We start from the raw sequence: 25,435 nt of genomic DNA, 5'->3' as shown, positions 1-25,435 counted from the left end.
TCTCGTTAAAACCTCCCCGGCCAAAATCATCCCTAGAGAAAAAATGTCGGGTGAGGAAAAAGAGTACACCTAGGATTACATATTGTGTTTTCTCTTACATTCTTGGATTCAGCTAAAATAAAACTTGAGATGAGACACGTTCCACGTGTTAGGTATCTCTTCTCTTGATAACTGCTCCAACCTGTAGGCGCTTCCACCTACATTCTCGTGTATTCTATATGGACCATCCCAATTAGTCGAAAACTTCCCGTATTTTTTCCTTGCGTTACTAGCCATTCTCCATACCAAATCTCCCTTCATGAATACTCGTGGCCGAAGCTTGGAATTATGTTTTCTTGCAGCTCTCTATTTTGCTGCCATGTTTCTGATTTACGCCTTTTCTCGTAATTATGTTAGTAGCTCACGGCTGGTGCATAGACTTTGTTGGTTTGCATCGTCATCATACATTTATCTTCTGAAGGAAGGTTCCCAATTTCGACTAGTATCATCACCTCTGTTCCGTATACCAAGCTGAAGGGAGATTTGTTTGTGGTAGACTACAGAGTACACCTATATGCCCACAACCTTTCGAACAATTCTTTCGACCACTTTCTTTTTAGTCCATCTAATCTTTTGCGCAACTCAACCAATATTACCTTGTTATCGGCCTATACATGTCCGTTAGTCTTCAGATGTTTCACTGAATTGGTAATATGTTTGATTCTTAGGCTAGTATAGAACTTAGCCAACTCTTTGTCTACGAATTGTCATCCATTATCGGTTATGATTGTGTGTGTGTGTCACCTTGTATCGGCATATTATATTCTTCCAGACGAACTGTTGAACCTGTTGTGTCGTGATTGTGGTTAGTGGTTGAGCTTCGATCCATTTTGTGAAGTAATCAATCCCTTCAATGAGGAACTTGACTTGCCCCTTCCAAGGAGTGAATGACCCCAAGATATCCATCCCCCATTTTGTAAACGGCCACGGGGAGAGTATGGAATGTAATTCCCCTTGTTTTTTATTAATAAGATTGCCATTTTTTTGGTATGGTATACATTTCTTGACAAAGGCGTGGCAATCTACCTTCATGGTTGGCTAAAAGTAGTCAGCCTTTAAGATTCTAGTTGTCATGGTTTGTGATCCGAAATGGTAACCACATATCCCCTCTTGAATTTCTTTTATCACATATTGTGCCTGTTCCTTCATAACGCATTTGAGCAAAGGCTGACCATATCCGTGCTTGTATAGGTCATCAGCAATTAATGTGTAGCGTGCTGCTTTTGATACCCATCCCTTGTTGGCATTACTAGGGGGTTCCAGTTTTCAAGTAATGTATGTATGGTGACATCTAGTTGTCGATGTTGTCTAGGTTTAGACATGTGTTCGCCGTTGAAGGTGTAACACCCCGTCCGGATATTACTGATTAAAATAAATAAAATAAATAAATATAAAAAAAGTCGCATTTATGAATAAACCTCATTTCCCAGAACACGGGAAATTTAAAACTTTTATTAACATGTAATAAAAACAGGAGTCCATAATTTATAAAGCTGAAATAATATTCGAATGTCTTCCAAAAAGTTACATAAGTATCTCAAAACCAAAATTATAAAAACATAGATATAAATTCCCATGCTATGCCTCGCTCTGAGTCTAAGCATCATTGGCACCACCTGCATCAACTTCCTTTGCACACGTGTACCGCTTACACGATCATCGCCAAACACAAGCAGATAAGGTGAGCTTATGAAATCAACATACATCATAGTAATATACATATAAACAACCATATATCTATATTATCTGCAAAGACCCAAAATACAATCTCTTTCTCTATTCTCTATCATCTGGCCACAACTAGATCTTTCGTATTTTACCTATTCTAGTGATTACCCCAAGGTAATTTGCTGCCAAACCTATCGGCCACAACAGACAGAGCACGTGCGGGAACCAATGCCACGGATCATACATCGTAACGCCAGGTGGAGTTCCCAAATACGAACATAGTTCGTAACGTCCCAAGACTACCAAACTCATCGGCTATTTATTGAGAAGGGCAATCTATCTGGACCCATTCGTACTGGCCACAACCAGCACACTCATACCGGTAACACTTGCCAACCCGAGCTCAACTCAAGGGTTCCTCGTGTTCATCTGCCATCCCGAGCTCAACTCGAGGGATGTCATTCCGAGCTCAACTCGAGGAATGTACGTGCTTAACCTCTATTCCGAGCTCAACTTAAGGGATACGTTCCGAGCTCAACTCAAGGAACCCAGCAATCTTACCTTTGAAGCAACACTAAAAGCCTTGTAGATCACGCCTAATAGTCCAACAACTAGGACTTACAGCAGTCAAATCACCTAGCGGGGGACACGTACCGCCAAGCGCCTTAAAAATCACAAGGTCTGCATCTACCGCCCGGCGGGACCGTCCACACCGCCAGGCGGACGCTGCTCCAGGAGCTACTATTTTTGTCGCTATCGCCTGGCGGAACCTTCCCCTCCGCCAGGTGCCACCAAGTCCAGGACCCCATTATTCCCTCACTATCGCCTGACGGCCTAACTCCCACCGCCTGGCGTCATACCAGTATCACTACTTTCACTGTACTGGTCTGAATTTAGGTGTTGTTGCTTGCGTCCATCCCTTGTTACTCACTCAACCAAGTCCAAGGTTATAACCACAGTATATAGCAGTGCCCACACTTGTGCTTATGATCTATCCCGTTTGATCCCGACATATTTGATTTCTCCTATTTTACAATTTCCATATTTACAATTCAGTACAACATCTATAAATCAATTGTAAGCTATATTTCTCACTATATTCTAGTTTAACAATTGGCTCCCCAGCCCTCACATGTTTATATCAATAAGTCCATAGGATTACATAATTTCAAACCCAACCTTTCTACAAAAGTCCAGTGTACACAGTCTATACCTATAATCTTTTCACACCCTAAGTTCTAAAATCCATAAGACTTCAACTTATTCAGCTCTCGAATTATAAAGTCACGATCCTAACAAGATTACCCATATGCTAACATTCCCATTCTCCATTTAACATCTTCCAATTCCATTTCCTTCCTTCATTGAACATCAAAATACCCCAAAACCAATACTCCAGTTGTAGCCACGCAAACTCATTGCTCCTGCGAGGCAGGCCCCGTGCCGCTAGGCAGTACAAGTATTTCTGGCAAAATCCTAGGCTCTCAGCACCCACAACGCATCCCACACTCCCTTCCGAGGATCTCCTCTACCTATCTCAGTCGTTGCTTCCCAAGAACATGATAAATATGGCACACTAATCATTTTGACTAACTCTAACAACCAATATACTATATTTAACACTTATTACGTTCAGTTTTATCAAAGAAACAAACCAATATGAAACCCTAAAGTTTCATTCACACTGTTCCATCAATTTTACCTATCACTTATACTGGATTTCAATAAAATACGACATTATATCATCTCTAAATCATTAACCCTTGATTTTCCTCCGATCAGAATCATGTCAAAGCAACCAAAATGACAAAAATCGAGCCATAGACTTGCGTCGCCTGGCAGAAATTCATCGCTGTCAGGCAGTTCATCAAGAAAAAGCTAGAATGGGCTACAGTCTTGCGTCGCCTGGCGGTACAGGGCTTCACCGCCAAGCGTTGCATCCAGAAAACACAGCAAACACGTAAAAATGGGATGAGCCGCCTGGCGGCTATGCATAGCCCGCCAGGCGGTTTCTGGAAAATTTCTAGAATTTCTCACCATCACAAACAAACAAAGTTCATACATAATTAACATAAAATTTTCATACAACTCATACCAAAACATCAATTTAACGTGGAAAACTCCCCTAACCTAGAATTCTTTCGCTTAAACTGGAATGCTTAAGAGCTCCCAACGATCACCAATGACTTTCCCTTGGCTTCCACTCAACCAGCCCCAAACCTCACTCAACACTCAATAATCTTACCAATTTTCGTGCTTTGTTTCTGGTACCAGTTCTAGTATTGCCAAAACCCTTTGGGTTCTCCCAAAGTTGAACCCACAACTATGCAAATGCCAAATCAATGTCAAACCATCATGCCAATTCATGTTTCTTGCTAACTAATATAATTCATATATTATATCATATGAATCATGATCAATCATATTATTAAAAACAATAAATAATTAAAAACACACAATTTGACACACATAGGACTTGAACCCAAGTCCTCTCACACAAACAAAGTACTCTCTACCACATGAGCTAGTACTTTTCCACATCATACCCATCAGAAATTAATGTCATAAATTATCTTCCCACCCATATTTATTAATTATTTATTTAATTAATTAAATTCCACGGGTCTTAAAGAAGGTGCCACTAGTGTCTATTGTAATAAGGACTTGTATCTTCCTTTTATTTTGTACTTGCCAACTTAGATAAGGTGTCTGCTCGCATGTTATCTCCTCTTAGTATGTGTTGTATTTTTACTTCATCGAAGTCGGAGTTTATGATGTGGCAGACTAGGTGGTAATATTGGAGGAGTCTCGCATCCTAAATCTGAAACTCGTCATTGAGATAGCCTATTGTTAATCCGGAATCAGTTTTGCACGTCAATATGTGCACTCTGACTTCTTGTGCTAACTAGAGTCCGCCTAGGATGGCTTCATATTCAGCTTGATTATTGGAAGTTTTGAAGGCGAAGTGCAAGAATTTTTTGATGAGTATTTGGTTTAGGCTTTCTAGGACGATGTTGGCACCTACTCCTTTCTGGTTAGAGAAACCATCAACATATAAGGTCTATTGTTCCTCTTGTGGCATTTGTTAGAGGTCGTTGACGAAGTCCAGATTCATTGGGCATTGATTGGTCTGTGTGGTTCGTAGCGAATGTTGAATTTGGATAACTCCACGACCTATGCTAACATCGTCCTGCTAAATTAGGTTTCTGGAGGATTCTTTGGATATGGTAGTTTGTCTTCACAATGACCTGATGGTTCTGGAAATAGGGTCAAAGTCTTCTTGTCGCATTAACTAATGATAATGCCAGTTTTTCAACCAATTAATATCTGGTTTCTGGATCCTACAGTGATCTACTGACGAAATATATCGGGCACTGAACACTACCCGGTTCTTGGACTAGGACAGGGCTGACCGTATTTTCTGTGGCTGTAATGTACACTATTAGTGGGAGATTTACATTTGGTTTACATAGGATTAAAGGGGATGCCAAGATTCTTTTTAGATCTTTGAATATATGTTCACACTCTTCACCCTAGGAGAACTTTGCGGAATTTTTAAGGAGATGAATGACGGGTCACATTTTGTCTGCCAACTTGGGTAGGAATCACAATATGGCTGTAAGGCTGCCTATTAAGCATTGTACCTCCTTTAAATTCATTGGGTTGTGTATTTCTATTATGGTCTTACATTTTTTAGGGTTTGCTTCGATTCCACATTGTGTTAGCATGAAGCTAAGGAATTTTTCGCTATCAACACCAAATACGCACTTCTCAAAGTTAAGTCTGAGGTTATGCTTTCATAGTGTCGTAAATACTTCAACTAAATCCTTTTAATTTTGCAGGTGACTTGGATATTTGACAACCATGTCGTCTACATATACTTCAACACACTTGCCCATCAAGTGGTTAAACACTTTATCCATTAGCCTCTAATAGGTGACACCTGCATTTTGAGGTCTAACGGCATCACCTTGTAGAAGTAGTTAGTGTCTTCGGTTATGAAAACAGTTTTAATCATATCAGATGGAGGCATGGGTATTTGGTTATATCCAGGGTAGGCGTCGAGGAAGCTTAGTACGTAGTTTCTGGTTGCTCCGTCCACTAGTCTATCAATGTTGGGTAAAGGGTATGCGTCCTTTGGGCAAGCTTTATTGAGGTTAGTATAGTCAACACACATCCGCCACTTGTCGTTGGATTTCTTTAATAGGACGATGTTGGCCAGCCAAGTTGTGTAATGGACCTAAATGATGAATCCGACCTCCAGAAGTTTTACTACTTCTGGACGGCTACTTGGGGGATCAACGCCTGACAAGTCTGCCATAGACCAGGCAAACAAATTCACGTTACTTTTCAACGTTGTTTTGATCAAGTCTTGGTCGTTATGGCTCAAGCTTGCACAAAGTTTGAGAGTTTTCCCTGTCGATAGCTCTAATGTCTTGGTTTTCTCTACTAGTTCAATGCGCAAGTCACACCCTATCCTTGGATCAAGATCTTCATCGATTAAGGTAGGGCCGGCTCCGGGTTGTTGTTCGATATTGTTGGCAATGAGGATCGACTTTTTTGGCCATAAGCTTGCAATGTAACATTTTCGTGTTGACCATTGGTCACCGTGGATGGTGATGATGTCACCGGATGTAGACGGGTACTTCATAGCGAGGTAGGGTGTGGAAACTATCACGCCTAGTGTGTTTAGGAAGGACTCCCAAGAAGGACGTTGCAGGATGTTTGCGCTTCAACTACTAGGAATCGAACAAGGATCATTTGGTTTGGTGCCCTTCGCGGAACACTGCATGTGAATCGACGTATCCCCATGTACACACTCTTTTACCTGAGAATCCGTAAATAGGCTCATCATAAGGTACCATAACCTCGACGGGAAGTTGCAATTTTTGGTAGGTTGCCTAGTATAAGATGTCTACTAAGCTTCCTTGATCTATTAATACTTTTTTGATCGCGAAGTTCTCAAGCTCAATGGTGATGACCATAGGGTCATCCTGCTCCTGGTCTACACCCTAGAAATCGGCATCAGTGAAAGTTATTGGCAATATTCTCTGACGTCTGTGTGAGCGAGTGACAACGTTAACAAACTGGATGCTTCTAAGGTGCCTTTTCCTGGCAGATGAAGTCCATCCTCCTCCTGTAAAACCTCTAGATATTGTATTTATAGTGTTGAGTAATTGGGGTGGATTCGTGTAGTTCATCTCGGTGTGGGCTGGAGGATGATTTCTACACTTGCTTTCATCGCAAATGAAGTTGATCCTCGTCCTGCAAAACCTCCGGATATGGTGTTTATAGTGTTGAGTAACTGGGTGGTTTCGTGCAGTTGATGTCGGTGTGGGCTGAAGGGTGATTTCTACACTTGCTTTCATGGTGGCGATGGTCATTTTGACGGCTATGGGTTGAGTCGTGATGTCTAGCTGGTCCGGAGCTGTGTTTCCTTTCTCTTTTGACAAATCGTCTAAGGTGTCTGGCGTGTATCAATTCTTCTATCTTATTTTGTAGCGTCTTATACTCATTCGTAGCATGATCGTTATTGCGATGGTACTTGTAGTATTTGGTCATGTCGGCGTTGGGTGGGTTAAGGGTTTTGCAAGGTGGAGGGATAAGATCCGTTTGCAAGGCTTTGTCAATGATGCGAGATCGTGGGCCATTTTGGGAGGCATATCTCAAAAATCGGGGGGGTCTAGGCTCCCTAGGCCTAGAGTTTTCCTTTGTGGGTAGCTTGTCGATTTTTCGATCTACGGGATGGAAGTCAGTCCAAAATCTGGTCCGCAAGGTTTTCATTTCTTCCATCCGTATAAAATCTGCCGCACACAGCTTGAGTTCGTGCATAGTGGTTAGGGTCGGAGATAGACGTTATCTACGAATGGTCCAGGCTTTAGTGCGAGAGCCATACACTGAAGGATCATTTCCTGTGTTAGGTTTTTCATTCGAAGGGCTGCCTTTTCGAAACAATCGATGAAAGCTCTTAGCGTCTCGTCTTTTTCTTGCCTAACGCTGATGAGGGATAGAGGGGTGGCTTGGTGAGGGCGGATTTTGGAGAACTTGGTTGTGAAAGGTGGGATAGAGTGTCGAAGCAGTAGATGGAGTACGGAGGCAGGGACGCGAACCATTCCAAGGTCGGTCCTTCAAGGGTGGTGGGGAAGGCCTTACACATGACAACATATTCATTCATGTACAATCCGACGTGCGTGACATATATCTTGACATGCTTATCGGGGTTTGTGTCCCTGGCGTAGCGTTTCAATGTAAAGGCTTCCCATTGGTTAGGAAGAGGGGTCTTTATGATGTCGTCAATGAAAGGGTGGCGGTGTTTGTGCAAATGTGCTGGTATGAGGTGTCAAATAATGGTTGGGAAGGTTGTGGTGTGATGATGTGGAAGGATATGGGTAGTGGGGAGGGTGGGTGTATGGTGGGTGGGAAGGGTGGTTGTGTGGTGGGTCGTGGTGAAGGTGTGAGGGGTAGGGTTGTACTCATTTCTTCCTTAGTTGGCTGACATACATGAGTCTTGGGGTCCTCCTTTTCTTTGCCCTTCTGGGTGGCATCTGCCTCTATCTTCCTTCTAAGCTGCACATTCTCTTGTCTTAGTGCCTCTATCTCATCAGCGTTGTGCTTCTTGAAGTCAACGAACTCCTGCTGCATTTTGGCCTACCCTTCAAGATGGCAGCCAAGTCCAACTCATTTGTCACAACCTCCTTAGGCCTTGTTTCGGCTCCTTTGAGACACTATCTCTGCTACGTATTGAAACCATCTTCACAGGTTCTCAAATTGTTTTGGTGAGACACTAACTCGTGGTCCCACGGTGGGCACCAATTGTTCTTGTGGAAACAATAACAAAATATCAGGGAACACAAATTATGTTTTACCTAATCCTTGATTTCCTAAGATGGATACTCCTTGGTTCTGTTGGATACGTCTTCTTGTAATGTTGTCGGATTGGACATTTTTGGAGTTACCTATAGAAAAGACTCTGATGATCAAGTCAGCAAGAACTCTCAAAAGTCAAATCATAGATTAGATAATTAATGAATTGCGTACCTTTAATTATTGGGGTCCACCTGTATTTATAGAACATTAATCACAATTACATGGCTCATGGGTTGGCCTCTATTAGGCTTGTATGGGCTTAACCAAGGCCCAATCATCAGGCTTGTGACTGGATTCCGTAAATTCAATTGTTATTTCCTAAGTTTAAAATAGGTGGGCTTTGCCGGTATGTCCCTTTAGCTACTATGTATGTATTATGTTTTCGTATAGTTAATCAATGATTCCCTCTATGTAGGACTATAAGTTGGCAAGTGGGACCAAATAGTTAGTCATGCCACCAGTCGCTCCTGGTCGCGTAGTATAGTACAGATAATTAAATATTTTATATATTCAATTCATTCCTCTTTACAATTAAAGTTTATGTAAAAGTAAGAAAATTATAACCCTAACATTAATAGCATTAATATACCTTACTAATCACTAAAAAAAATCTTTAAACAATGATCAAGTTTAGAGAATAAAAATAATTAGCTACTACATTGACTAATTTAGATAATTTATAAATTAAAAATTATTGATAACTAAGATAGTTTCTATTATGAATTATTGACGTCTAAATTAGTAACTAAAATAATTTTTATTATGAATTGAACTTTAAATTAGTCACTAACATTAGTTACCAATATGATTATCAAAGGAATTAGTTTCTAAATTAGTCTTTAATTAAAAAATTATCTCTAAATTAGTCTTTAAACATATTTTTTGTAACTAAAACTGATTTTTATTTAAGAATTTTTTTTAAGGAATTATTGAAACATACTTGATATTTGGTTCAAATTTTGTTATCTAGGGTTTATAACATACACAATGATATAACTTAAGATAATAATTTAAGTACAAAATGGTATAATAACATTGAATTATTTTCTGGATTGTTTGTATAATTGATCTATTTTATTAAATATTTTTATCTTCAAACTATTAATTATATTCATCTAATTGTTTATTTTAATTTACTTAAAAAAATTCATGCCACCCGTAACAAACTGGTGTTACGTTTTAAAATCGTGAAATATAATTGAATATTTTATTAATAAAGAAACTAAATAAAATGATGATGATAATAATAAGAACAAGAAAAAAAAAAACTTAAGTAAAAAGCTTACTTCGTAAGCCTCTTAATGTCTACCGTTCAATTGATGCGAAGGGTCCACAAATTGTGCCGTAGAAGATCTGTATCCAAATTTATCATATATCCAATTAATTTGTGAGGTTGAAGTTCTAGAGGTTCATATACCCAATTAATTTCATAATGCATCAAACCACCGACACTCATCAAATGATTTAAAGAAAATAAAAATAAAATAAAATAATATTTGAAATAGTCGATCACAAACAAATATCAACCATTGACTACAATAACATCATTATCAATGACAAGGACACAATATTTAATTTCTTTTTTGAAATAGGCTAAATGAAAAATATTTAAAATAGTATGATAAAATTAAAAAAAATCAAGATAAATAGACTAAATAACTATTGAATTTAAAATTTATTAAAATAAAATAGGTTTTTAATTTTAAAATTATTATAAAAAAATATGTTTTGTCTCTAAATTAGAATATATAATATTTAGTTTTAATATTTTTAATATTTTATGGAAGTTAATATGAAATCTCTTTTTTAACAAATAATGTATAGAATTTTTTTACGTGACAAAATTTTAATAAAATCTTTATATGTAGTGAAAAGAATGTTTTACTTAACTTTTACAAATATAAAATATTTTATAATTAAAATTAAAATTTTAACATAATTTTTTATAATAATTTAAAAAACATATTTAATCCGTTTTATTACACTGCTTTTCCGTATTTTTAAATTTTTGGAATTTTTAATTAAATTTTCTATTATTATCATTTTTATTTTTTTATTATATCAATTTTGGCTGAAAAAAAAATGGAAATGGGTGACATACTTTTAAAGAAGATGACTTTAGGACTGTGGAGTGAGATCCCTTATTCCTTTTTAAGAAAATAAACAAAAAGACAAAAGTTGTCACAGACATTAAGTGTCCCAAAAAAAATGCTTTCCTCGTTGAAACCTGCTATGGTCGGTTCACTACAAAACACAGCATTAATCAGTGAGACGGAATTTATTGTTTTCTATTGTTTTTAAGAAAATAAACTAAATTGTATAAATTTTAAGTTTTTTTATATTTTATATTTTTATTTTCTTTTTTAGATTTCGATTGTATCTACTCTGTTGCGTAATTTCTTTAATTTACAATCGCAATTTTTTTTCTTTTTTTCTCCTTATATTTAAATATTTAACATAAATATTTAATGCGATAGACAACGCATAATATCGCAGTGAATAACTAAAGTGTATAATTTTAAAATGAAAAGTATTTTAACTATTAAAGAAAAAAGAAAACTTTAGTTAGACACTACAAAAAGAGACGCTATAAGAGTGGGTTTCATCCTTTCTAACCAACACTAAAGTATGTTGGTTTGGTGAGATGTATTTAGGAGAGTGTGAAAATGAATTTGTGTAGATTTAAGGAGATGAATATCTGTGTTTTTTTTTTAATAAATTTAAATGATAGAACGAGTGAATTTGAAAATAAATTTTATGAATATTAGTGAATGATTTGATTAGTGTGATAAATTAAAAAAAAATATTGTAATAGATAAAATTTGAAATTTACCAAAATACCCTTCATAATAAAAATTTAATAAAATTATAATTCAATGAATTAAAAATATTAAAATTTAACAATATTTTAATTATATTTTTATATATTTATTATTATTATTATCATTATTATTATTATTATATATATATATTAATAATAATAATTACATATATTATAAGTTTTAACAATATTATAATTATTATTAATTATTGTATGCTTTTATTAATTAATAATGATAACCATTTTATATACATTATTAGTTATTATATATTAATATATTAATCATAATATTTTTAATAATATTTTAATTATTTTATTTATAGTTATAAATATTTTAATTAATAATGATTATTGGAAGATCCAAGGAATTTAAATAATTATTTATTAAATGAGGGCAGTGGGAGTCTTATGATATTAAATGCTAACTTTTATAATATGAAAAAATACTAGCTTAAATGGTTGAAAATACAGTGTTGAGAGGACTTGGGTTTGAGTCCTATGTATGTCAATGGTGTGATTATTTTGATTGTATTAATTTATGATATGCTTGAACATGATAAGTCATACATTCCTAAATTTATAGGAGCTATCATGAAACATGAATTGATTGAATGATTGTGCATTGACTTGAGAATGGGGTGGTTGTGCGTTTGTAGACCTTGTTTATAGAAAAATCATAAGCTTTATTTTTTATGCCTTAGGAACGAATTAAGGAGATTAAATAGAGAACTGAGAGTGATTTGAAGGACGAGAGAGTGGGAGGACAATTGAGATCAAGGTGAAAGCTAGAACATTTTTGGGAGCAAGGAATCTAGTTAAGGGAGTTCCACTTTGTGCTTTACATTTTAACTATATGACTGCGTGTGAAACTTGATGATTGGGGTGCAATTTCCTACTATTTTTTGTCTAATGTTCTAAGCGTTTCTGGAATTTTCAACAAACCTCTTGGTGGCGTTGAAGGCCCGCTAGGTGACTTATACCTCCAAAAACCATTTTTCTAGGTTTCTCTATGCACCGCTTGACGGTTATGTGCTGACCGTTAGGCGACAAGAACTGGCTTGCCCAGTTTCTTCTGTTTTTTTGTGTCAAGTGGTGTGGTGATGTGTGGATTGAGATTATGTATGTACGCATGTGATTGGCAGGGTGATTTATTATTTGCAATTGTTTAATTGTTGAAAATTTCATGAATCTTGGATGAGTGGGAAGTTAGGGTTCATGTTGGGGATTTGGGGATGAATAACAGCGATTCTCTGTTATGATTATGATGTGTCTTATGAAATTAATCGTAAAGTGAGTAAGCATGAATACTATATGATGTTTGGAACATTTCAATTATGTCAAAATGCTTGTTGAAAATGGGTGATTAAGGGGGTTTTAGGGTTCGCACAATACAGGAAAAATCTGGGCAGAACCCAGAATTGTATGCACCACCTGGCAGTGCATGAACTGCCGTCAGGCAACACATCAGGTGTAGAATAGCACCTTGGTTTTTGTTCGAGTTGTGAATTGGGTGGATGGGCAAGGGAGTTATGTGTACATTATTGGATAATTGGTAGATGTGTCAGAGAGAAAACATAATTATGTAATTAAATTCAATACGTGTATGATCAAGTGATGATTGGGACCCAAAAAGAGTATGAGAGTAATGTTTTGTGACTGTGATGATTATAATGCCTATTGTGTATATCTTCAGATTACGTGCATATTACGATGTTGTTTTAAGTTAATTGTAGTATAATGGTTGGCAAAATAATGAGCATACTGTTGTTGGCATCCTAATTGAATACATGTATCATTTCAAATGCGAATTCATGAATGAGTTGAATTATGATCCAGACAGATAACTATGATTAGATAATAGTAATTGTGTTCTGGATTGTGTGTTGTATGATTGAGGTTCATTAGAACCTGTCCAATATGCCAAAAGACCAGTAACACTCGTGCTACTAGTATGATGCCTGGTGCCGTGGTACGAGCCGCCAAGCGATAGGAATACAAAACAGTGACAGTGGCCATTAGACTCGCGTGGCGCCTGGCGGCAGGGGAGGCTCCGCCAGGCGGAGTTTGCTGTCAGAGGCATTGAGAAGGCGTGTCGCCAGGTGTAACATCCCGACTGAATATTACAGATTTAAATAATAAAATAAAGAAATAGAAAATAGAAGTCAATTAATGAAACTTCATTTAACAAAAACGCGAGAAATTTAAAACTTTATTCAATCATAAAATAACTTAATCCAAACTTTATAAAACTTAAATACAATATCCCAGCATGATAATATAAAGGATTACAAATTATTCGAAAACAATAAACTTTGAATAAAATCTCCCAAGCTAGCCTCACTCCGGCTCTACGCATCACTAGATCCACATGCAACATCATCTGCTCCCGTGTACCGCGTACACGATCATCGTCAAACACAAGCAGATAGGGTGAGCTAATACTTAAAACAATCATATATACACAAGCAGGTAGGGTGAGCTAAATACTTAAAACACACATCGATATATATATCACAATCACACCAGAGGAATTCCATCCTTTGATACCATACAACATGGCCACAACCATGTTAACCATGTTCTACATCTTCTTATGAATATTTAAAGATGTCTTGTTGCCACACCTATCGGCCACAACCGATAGAGCACATGTGGGAAACCATGCTACGAATAATACACTGTAACGCCAGGTGGAGTTTCTAATACGAATAACATTCGTACGTTCCAAGACTACCAAACTCGTCAGTTATTACTGAGGAGGGAAATCTCACAAGACCCATCCGTACACACCGCTACGTGCACACTCACACCGGCAACACTCGCCAACCCGAGCCACAACTCAAGAGTTCCTCATGTTCATCCCCCATCCCGAGCCACAACTCAAGAAATGCTATTCCGAGCCACAATTCAAGGAATTTCACGTGCTTAACCCCTATCCCGAGCCACAACTCAAGGGATACGTTCCGAGCCACAACTCAAGGAACCCCAACAAGCTGACCTTTAAGATATCCTAGAAGCCTTGTAGACCACACACATCAAAGCAAACAAAATGTCTTTACTCCACGGTATCGCTGGCACAACACACGAGGCACCAGGCGCATCAGGCTTTTAGACTGCTTGGAGGGGACACATACCGCTAGGCGCCAAGCGCCTCTGCCTGCAGGTGTCGCTTGGCGAAACCACCTTCACTGCCAGGCGCATGCGTCTAGTACCTCTCTGAATTGGCAACTATCGTTTGACGGTCTAACACCACCACTAGGCGTCGTATCAGTACCTGCGTAGTATTGGTTTAAAGCCCTACAGACCCCTTTCTACTCCTCATTCAAGACGTCCAAGCTCACGATAAGTCATCCCAATTTTTTTGTGTCACTTTTCAAGTGGCTAACCCATTATCAAGGTTCCTACTTTCATTTAAGTGCGACATCCCAATAATACTCAATTATGCTTCCCTTGAGTTAACCTTATTCATTCTTCCTATGCCACAATCCACTCATATTCCAAGTACTAGCTTTTTATCTAATTTCCTATTCACAGCTACCTAAGGGTTTACCAACACTTCCCGCATAAATTTGAACCAAATCAAAGAATAAATCATGTTTCTGAACCTCCTTCAAATAGCTTGACCAAATCCATAATTTGCACTATGCCACACTTTATGTAAGCAAAGTCTTAGAATGACTAATACCACATCAGATTAGACAACAATCATTCTCAGTCCTCATTCCCTAACCTCATTTATACCTCCCTCAAATCACTTTGCCACTAAATCCATCAAATTCTAAATTTTAGCTAACTACTTTAATTCATGCATTGGGGTCTTATTATTAACCCTTCAAAATATCATTCAAAACCATTCTTCTCTTTCTACTCGAGACAGAAATAGAGCCCAATTCCTCACTGCACCTAATAGCCACACAATTCTCCAAAGTTTGCGATGGCGCCTAGCGGCACATAGCCTACCGCAAGGCGGTGCAACTAAATTCTGGAAAACCAGAATTCCTCCTTGCACCTAACGAACTATAACCTCTTCTTCATCACCATTTTTACCAATTTACTCAAGCTTACTAAAATCAAATGAATTCTAATGTTATATTAACATAAAACCATTCACGATCAATCCAATTTACGCTGCAATTGATTCCAAAACCTAAGATTCCTCAATTATTCAAACTCTAATTCGAGAACACATCAAAATCATCAACTCTCCTCTAATCTCCTCAATGATTTTAACACCCTTTCCACTGATCAGAATACCCTAGAACCCAGAAAACATCAAAATTGTGTCACCTAGCGGTACAGGGCTTCACCGCCAGGCGGTTCCTCGCGGGAATCCAGAAAACACACCAAAACGTATGAGTCACCTGGCGGCTATGCATAGCCAGCTAGGCAGTTTCTGGAAAATTTCCAGAAACTCGAAAATTCAAGCAAAAACGAGAAGTATTCATGCATTTTACAATATATATCATGCAATTCAAACTTAAACGTAAAATAGAACGCACAAAGCTCCTGTAACCTGGAATTCCTTTGCTTAGAATTTGAAATATGAGTATTTCCTTTAGCACTAATGTCCTCCCTTTTCTTCCTTCCCAAATCAGTTCCAATTTGTCAATCGGCACAAAATTTCACTCTGAATTTCCTCTGCTCTGAGCACAACAAAGGTATCCTCTAAACCTCTCTCTTTTCCCCTTAATTGGCCAATTTACTAGGGTTTCTATGACCTTTCCATTCCATGCCAAAAAGAATTTTGGAAAAAAGAAAGTTTTCTTTGATTCTACCAAGGTTTGAACCTACAACCATACAAATGTCAAATCAATGCAAACCATCTAACCAATTTATATTTCGTGATAATTCATATAATTCTATAATTATGTTATTACTCATCATAATCCAACACATTATTGAAATAATTATAAATTAAATAGCACATAAATGGCATACATAGAACTCAAACCCAAGTCCTCTCACACAATCAAGTACTCTTAACCACTTGAGCTAGTACTTTTCCACATCATACAAGTCAAAATTAAATGCCATAAAGGTTCCCACTACTCGCATTTACTAATTATTTATTTATTTAATTAGTTAAATTTAGCGGATCTTACACTTGGCGACGCGAGAAGACTGGCAGTCTAGAACCAAGTTTCGCCAAGCGACGTGAGTGGTGCTCCAGGCGTTTTTGGGGGCAAAGTTGGAACGCGAGGAGGATTTCTACCTAACTTTAGATGGAGGTGATGATGCGATGCTTTGCTAAGGGCCCAGTTACGAGTGCAACTTGTATTGGGATAACACGCGGTCACTCGAGGTTGTAGCTTGTTGGTTTTGGAAGTCCAGTGGAGTGTGCGAAATAATGTTGAACGCATTTTGTCATCAGTTATTATGTATTAAATTACATTTGTAGACATTGAACGCATTCGTTGATTTGGTTTTTTTGTGCATATAAATTAAGGTTTCAATTTTCTCGCATTTTAGGAAAAATACTTTAATTATAAATGTAATTTATTATTATTTTTTTTATTTTAATTTTAAATAAATAATTTCCAGATAGAACGTTACAGTTATTATACATATTATTAATAATTATTTTTAAATATATATTATTTATTATTATAATTTATTTTATATATATATATATATATATATATATATATATATATATATATATATATATAACCGGTTACGTAACCGGTTACATAACATATATATTGTATAAATATATTGTATAAGATATATATGTTATGTAATCGGTTATATATATATATATATATATATATATATATATATATATATATATATATATATATATATATAATAAAATATATTTAATAATTAATATAATAATTATTATTATTAATGTATTATATGATAATAAAATGTGAGAGAAAAGTGTAAAATTTGATATATAATTGTAAATCCTCATATTTGTGGTGAAATTGAAATGTGATGTATTTTCTCAAATTCATTTGCGCTTTCTTTTGCTTATCTTCTCAAACGAACAACATTTTATATTTTAATCCGTTTTTTTCAAATCAGTTTAAACAGTAGTATTTGTTGAAAGGAACACTACATAAGGGTGTGTTTCTTTGTGTGGATAGATTTAAGAGAAAATGTGAATATGAATTTGAGTGAATGGATATGTGTGTTGTTTTCAGTGGATTTAGAGGCTAAAGTTAGTGGATTTGAAGATAAATTTTATGAAAGTTAGTGAAAGATTTGATTGATGTGATAAATAAAATAAATTGTAAAAATAGATAGAATTAGAAAGTTACCAAAATACCCTTGATAGAAAAAGATAATGATTTTGTAATTTGATGTTATAAAAATAATTACAAATAATTAATATGAATTAAAAAATATTAAAATTATATGAAATTTTAAAATAAAAAAAAATTATACAAAAAAAGTTTAAAAAAATCGACACACGACACTAGTTACGTAACCGGTGTCACTATTCCAATTGCACTGGCACCGGTTACATAACCAGTGCCACACACACACATCATTGCACCTGTTATGTAACCGGTGCACATCCCTTCACTCAGCCAGCCATCTTCCTCCCCTCACTTACAATCCATGTGTCTTCCTGCACTCACACACCCACACCACACACCAATACTGGTGCATTCACTCACATCGGTGCAAAATGCAATTAAAGAACACCACCACACCAATGATTGACTTCACCCACACACCACTGATGTTCTTCGGACGTAATAACATCACCACTCACCACCTGGGAAAAGAGCAACTAGCTCACGTGCTTGGTAAAATAACAGGGTTACTTTGGTAATGTTACACATAATACACTCAAATCAGCTCATATATGGGTGGATGGAATAAACGCTACATCCCGCAAATCGGCTCTTGCAAATCACTATAGATCCGTTGAAAAAGAACACATGCAAAGCCACAAATCTGTCCACGCCAATACACACAAACAGTGTCATCAACTCAAAAGAACATTGCGTAAAGAAATTATATAATTTAAAGATGGTTAAACCCATTCCAATATTACATTACCATTTAAAAAAATATATAAATATCAGGAAATGCATAAATAAACTTATAATATTCTCGAATAAATAAAAAAAATTAAAATTTTAACTTAAAAAAATATTAAGAGTGCATATAATATGGGTTAGACCTACTCTACTGCAACTAGGGATGTCAACGGAGCGGGTAGGGTACGGGTAGTAGCTCCCCCGTACCCTACCCGCTGGATAAATATCTGCCTCGTACCTATACCTATATCTGTCGAGTATCCGTTATGTGGATACCCGCATAATTTTTTAATATCCACGGGTACCTGCGGGTATTTACAAAAAAATAAAATAAATATTTAACAACATATTTTAAGCGTAAATTCAAATAAAATACAATACATAACATTCATAAATTTTAAACAAAGTCCAAATAACCCATTTTAATAGTGTTGAATGACAATTTACAAAGAAATGATTTTTTTTAAACTAATTGATACAAAAATAACTCATTCAAAATCAATATGTTAATATTTTTTAATCATTTTTTTTTAATTTAAATTAGAGTATAGTGGGTACAGATACTATGATACCCGTACTCATCCCCGTTAACATGTGAGTATTAAAAATACTGATACCCATTACACGCGGATATCCATTTACAATATTTATTTTTTACTTGTTACGAGTTTTATCCGTGGATACCCGCGGTACGGATTTTTTTGACATCCCTGTCTGTAACAATTTAAAAAAAAAAACTAAATTAATTTACACGACCAAGACTCTCACAAATTTTCAAAGATATATTATGTATTAAAATTTATTATTATATATTCATTTAAAAATTATTATTATATATTCATTTAAAAATTATTAAGAGGAGGTTAATAACACTTTGAGTAAAATTTTATATTAAATATTAATTTAAAAATTGTTAATAATTTTAGCGACGCAAGAACCGATACTTGCGTTTTATAAAAAATAAAATAAAATTGAAGTTAATGACAGTGTAAAGTTATCCCTACTTTCATTTTCTTTCTTCCTTTTACATTCAATTTTCGAGCTCAAGCTTCCATCTTTTCATTCTCCGTTTTGCGAAATTGCTTTCCTCAGGCTTTCATTTTGCAAACTCGCCTTCGTTCTATCCTCTTTGCCAGTTGCTATCTCGGAGGTTGAAATGCACAAATAAGGTAAGCATTTGTACTTTAATCCGTAGCGATTGTGTTCGATAGTGGTTGAAAAACCTTTTATACATCGAAGGTTTTTGCATTTCGGTTGGAGTTCATAATTGTGGATGCTAAGAAGGAATGGTCCGGTGCTGATGGTAAAGGGTTATTCGTGGAGATGAATGACTTGTGCACACATCATGAGGCGAGTTTTTTTTAAACGACTAGATTGTACAGTTTATATCGCTATCATTGACAACTTTAATATTTTTTACAAAGTAATCAACAAAATAAAAAAAATAAAGTTAATTTTAAGTCATTTTTTTAACAAATTAGTTATTATAAAAATTATACAAAAGAGTTAATCAAGATATAAGAGGATTAAGATAAATAAAATAATAAATGAAATAAATAAATAAAATTGAAAAGATAAAAAGAGATAAAAACAATTTTAAAGAAAATATGTTGATTCCATTATTTTTTAAAAATATGATTCATTATTGGTTTTCTAAAGATTATTTTTATTGATTTCTTGTCTAAGATTTCAAATTAATGAATATAACTTCCCAATTAATTTGTTGGCATCCTCACCCTTATCTAAAGTAACTTATTAATAAAAAAAGTAAGAACTTTATAGATTAATCATAGTAGATTTAACCAAAGTAACTTCTCAATTAAATATTAAATATTACTATGTCTAATCATATCTATTTTTTTACCTCTTATATCTAATAAAAAGCTAATTAATCAAAGTAACTTCTTGATTAATTCTAATCAAAGTTTTTTTCTTTAATCAAAGTAATTTCTCAATTATTAGCAAAAACTCATTCAATCAAATGAAAGTTTCTAAATTTAACCAAAGTAACTTCTTAATTAAAATTTAAAAACTATTGGACTCATATGATTGTTAAGTTATGTAGATTTAACAATGCATTAACTTGCTACAATGTAAAAATCATTACTTTTACTATATTGAGAACTAAAAGACATAGATTAAAATAAGTCACAAAAAAGAATCAAAAGAACAAACATATTTATTCATCTAACCTCAGAATCTAATTAAGAAATTACAGTGTAACTAACCCTTGAAGCATAGTCTTTTATAGAATGCAATTACATTTCAGCCCTTTTTTTAACCATACTTTGACCAAAGTTTCACTATTTGACCAAAGCATAGTTTAAGCCCTCTCTCTTTCTAAAAGAAAGGACATTTGAAGAAAAGATGGAGTAGTTCATGAAGACACAAAATAAATGCATATGCCAACAAGATAAGCAAATGAAATTTATTTTATAGCACATCTAGTTGAAGAATGTTATGTAAGGGTCTTTTGATCTTCCAGACAATAGAGATAATGTAGTAGATGATTCTTGTGATGGTAGACCACATCAAAATTAGTTATGTTAAATTGTATGACAACTTTAAAACTTGCATATTTATTAGAACAATTTTCATTTTGATTTTATGTCTGATCATGTAATATGAATTTTTGTACTACTTTTTAGTATATTATATATTATAGTTGATTGTTATTTAGAATAATTAAATTTGTAGCATCTATAACCACACTTACCTATACCATGCCTAAAAAAATGTGGTATAATCTTTAGACCATGTTTTTTATAATTTAGATAACAATTTTATGTTGTTGTCTAAAGTGACTTTTGTTGTAGTGAATCATGCATATAAAATTGGCTATTTAGAACCAAATTATATTGGTCTCTAAATATTTATAGTTTTTGCTACTGATTTATCCACTGATTTGGTCATTGATTTAGTCATTGATTTAGTCACCATTTAGCTACCGATTTGACATTTGTTTAATCATTGAATTAACTACCGATTTATCCACCGATAAATATTTTAATTAAATTAAAATTTGTACTTATTAGCCATCAAATTAGCAACCAAAAATCATTTTATTAAATTAAAATTTGTACTTATTAGCCATCGAATTAGCAACCAAAAATCATTTTATTAAATTAAAATTTGTCCCAATTAGCGATTGAATTAGAGACGAAAAATTTAGTGGCTAAATTGGTCTCTAATATTTGAAGGTGGACAAAATTTTAGTGACTCATTAACCACTAAAATATTGGTGAGAGTTTAAACTGATTTTGAAATTAATGGCTAATGATTTTACAACTAGGATTTTTGCCACCATTAAATTTCAATGGCTAATTTGGTAGTAAAGAGTGTTCACGATCGCTTTTAACATTTTAGCCCCTCGATGACTAAAATATTTTTTTCTTGTAGTAATCATATAAAAATTATTAAATTTTAATATTAGTAACAATAAAAATAATAATAATAATGATGACAGAATAATGATAAATTTTTATTTATAATAATAACAATACTTACAATATTAAGAAATGATGAAAGGAAAAGAGAAAAAAAAATGGCCAATGATTCATATCTCATCTTTCAAAATTAAAAGAAAAAGTTACACCTTCAATTAAAAAGAAAAATAGTACTAACAGATTATATTTTATCAATAGATACATTTGATTAAAGAAATAATAATTATCTTATTATATCCTAACTCAATTTATTACAAAATTATATTTAAGGTCTCATATTACTTAAAAATTATATGACTATAAATAAATTTAAAACATGATTACATGTATAACACAGTATTTACTTAGCGTTTTAAAGTAGTGCATCGTGCACTGTGTGCACTTTGTTCTTATTTCAAAATGTTTCTTCGTTCTTCAATAAACACTTACCTCACTAAAAATCAAAAAAATCAAAAAATCAACTTCATCGTGACTTTATTTTTAATATTAATTATTGTATTAAATATTTATTAATAGACTAAAAATTATATCTCTTAGTCAAGATATAACTTCGGAAGACTGGATCTAAAATATTATTTTTTAGTTTGATGCTTGGATTTAGTTAATTAATTTTATTTGTTATACTTTTGAAGAATTTATTTTTATTGCTTTTTGTGAAATTTTTATTTTTTTAAAGTTTATTTTTGTGATAATTAGCTTACTTTTACAATTTTTGTGTGTGTTTTACTTTTTATTTTCTTTTGTAATTATCGTATATAGAAATAAAGATAGGAGTTGAGAATGATAATAGTATTGGACGAGAATGATTCCTAAAAGAGTAGTATAGAAATATGTTATATGATATATTTTAACCTTTTTAACATATTATATTAAGCTATGACTGACACAAAACCCATAACCTGGAAGGAAGCTTTAAAGGTGAGAGAATGAAGGGATGCTATAAAAAAAAAGTTGGAGGAAATTGAGAAAAATAGAACATGGAAATTAGTTAAACTGCCACGAGATAAACTACCTATTGATGTGAAGTGGGTTTTCAAGCTAAAACTGAAACCTGATAGGAGTGTGGCCAAGTATAAGGCCAGATTGGTAGCTAAAACAGGAAGGAATTGATTACATCAAGGTATTTGCCCTTGTAGCTAGGATGGAAACCATGAGACTAGTTACAATAGTAGCAAGTTCTAAAGGCTGGAAGATGGTTCAAATGGATGTGAAGTCAGCCTTCCTTAATGGCCCACTAGAAGAGGAGGTGTACATTGTACAACCACCTAGTTTTGAGAAGGAAGGGAGAAAACACCTTGTGTAAAGATTAAGAAAGGCCTTATATAGGCTCAAGCAAGCCCCTAGAGCTTGGAACAAGTTGATTGATGTAGTTCTAGCAAAGCTAGGATTTAGGAAATGCACAGTTGAATTTGGTGTCTATGTGAAAAACACAAGTCATACAAATACACTCATTTTGTGCTTGTATGTTGACGACTTAATCATTACAGGAAATGAAGATGTAGAGGTTGGAGAATTTAAAGAAAAATTGAAGGCTGCGTTTGAGATGACAGATTTAGGAACACTAAATTATTTTCTTGGGCTGGAATTTGTACACACTCATAGTGGAGTGTTTTTACACTAGAAGAAATACGCATAGGAGATTCTAAAGAAATTCAAGATGGAAGAGTGCAATGAGGCTATAATTCCAGTGTTGCCCGGAGTAAAATTGACTGAAGAAAAGGAGGCTGAAGTGGTAGATGGAACTTTATACAAGCAAATAGTAGGTTCACTGAAGTTTTTGTGTAATAGGAGGCCAAATTTGAGCTATGGAGTAGGTCTGATCAACAGATTCATGCATGACCCCAGAACACCCCACTTGGAAGTTGCTAAACACATCCTAAGGTACATAAAAGGCACTACAGATTGGGAAATTTTCTTCCAAAAGGCTGATGACCAGAATAGAGTAGTGCTTGAGGCATTTCCGAACTTAGACTAGTGTAGAGATAGAGTTGAGAGAAGAAGTACCTATTGGTACTTATTAAGATATTTGAGTGAACCAATCTCTTGGTGCTCAAAGAAGCAAAATGTTGTGTCCTTGTCATCATGCGAAGCAGAGTACATAGCTGCCTTAGAAACAACTTGTTAGAGTGTATGGCCTGGTTCATGTAATTACACCATCTCCATAAACTTCATGTCCAGCAAGCCTAGTGGAAGGAAACCTCATCCTCCGAGTCCTTCTGTTGTCTGAAACATTAACTGAAAGCTCAGTTTTATCCTCAAGAACACATAAAGTATGTGTTACCGTATTCTCCTTCTCTTCCCAACTCCAATTGGTTGTCTCATCTATTACCACATCCCTACTAATCACAATTGTTTGCCTTTCTGGGTCATATAGCTTGTATGCACTTGTTGGATGGTACCCAATCAAGATCATGGGCTCACTCTTGTCATCTAGTTTCCTCCTCTTCTCATATGGAATATGTCTATGACATATTGACCCAAAAATCTTTAAGTGTTGCACATATGGCTTGACACCAGACCAGGCCTCTTCTGGTGTCACAAACTTTAGTCTTTTGGTTGGGCACCTGTTAAAAATGTAGGTAGCAGTAGTTACTTCCTCTCCCCAATAGCCATATGACATGCATTTTCCTTTCAACATACACCTTGTCATATCAACCAACATCTTGTTTATCCTCTCAACCAGCTCGTTGTGTTGTGGTGTATAGGGGGCAGTCACCTCATGCACTATTTCGTTCTCTTCACAAAACTTATTGAACTCTCTAGACTTGTATTCACCACCTCCATCAGCCCTCAAAATTTTTAAATTGCTGTCACTCTGTCTTTCAACATGGGCACAACATTTTTCAAAGACAGAAAACACCTATCCTTTCTCCTTTATCAAGTACACACATATTTTCCTCGAAAACTCGTCTACAAATGTGAGGAAGTATTTATTTCCTCCTAGTGATGGGGTGTCTAGGGGACCACACACATCAGAATGCACCACTTCCAATACTTGTTTGGCTCTTTTTGGGTGTAGAGTCTATAAATGCCTTCTTGGGTTGTTTATCAATCACACACCCTTCACAAAATTTGGCTGGTAGCTAGATTTGTGGTAGCCTTTCCACCATCTGCTTGCTACTGAGTTGGTTCAGACTTTTAAATTCAGGTGACCATATTTGTAATGCCACAACAAACTCTCATCCTCCATATTAGCATCTGCTAGGCACGGTATTTTAGTAGTTTCTAGATTCACCTTAAACGTCCTGTTCTTGGATAGTGGTGCCCTAATCATGAGCCTCTGTTGTGAGTCATAAATCTCAATCAATTTTTGCTTAATATTCATGGTGTAGCCCTTCTCTAAAAGTTGTCCAAGGCTGAGTAAATTATTCTTCATGCTTGGGACGTATAGAACATCATTCATGTAAGCCACCTTGCCATCCTTCCTTGTGATCATCACTTTTCCAATTCCTTCTGCCACAATGGAGCTATTATCTGCAAATTTAACATTATTTCTCATACATGGGTTAAGATCAATCAACGATTTCCTGTTTCTAGTCATGTGATTGGAGCACTCTATATCTAAGTACCAAGACATGCTATCCTCCTCACTGCCT

Source organism: Vigna unguiculata, chromosome 8, assembly GCF_037176805.1.
Source record: "Vigna unguiculata cultivar grain cowpea cultivar isolate G323 ecotype 2 chromosome 8, ASM3717680v1, whole genome shotgun sequence".
Classification (NCBI taxonomy): Eukaryota; Viridiplantae; Streptophyta; class Magnoliopsida; order Fabales; family Fabaceae; genus Vigna; species Vigna unguiculata.
The sequence above is the reverse complement of the archived record's forward strand: the minus strand, read 5'-3'. Positions refer to the sequence as shown.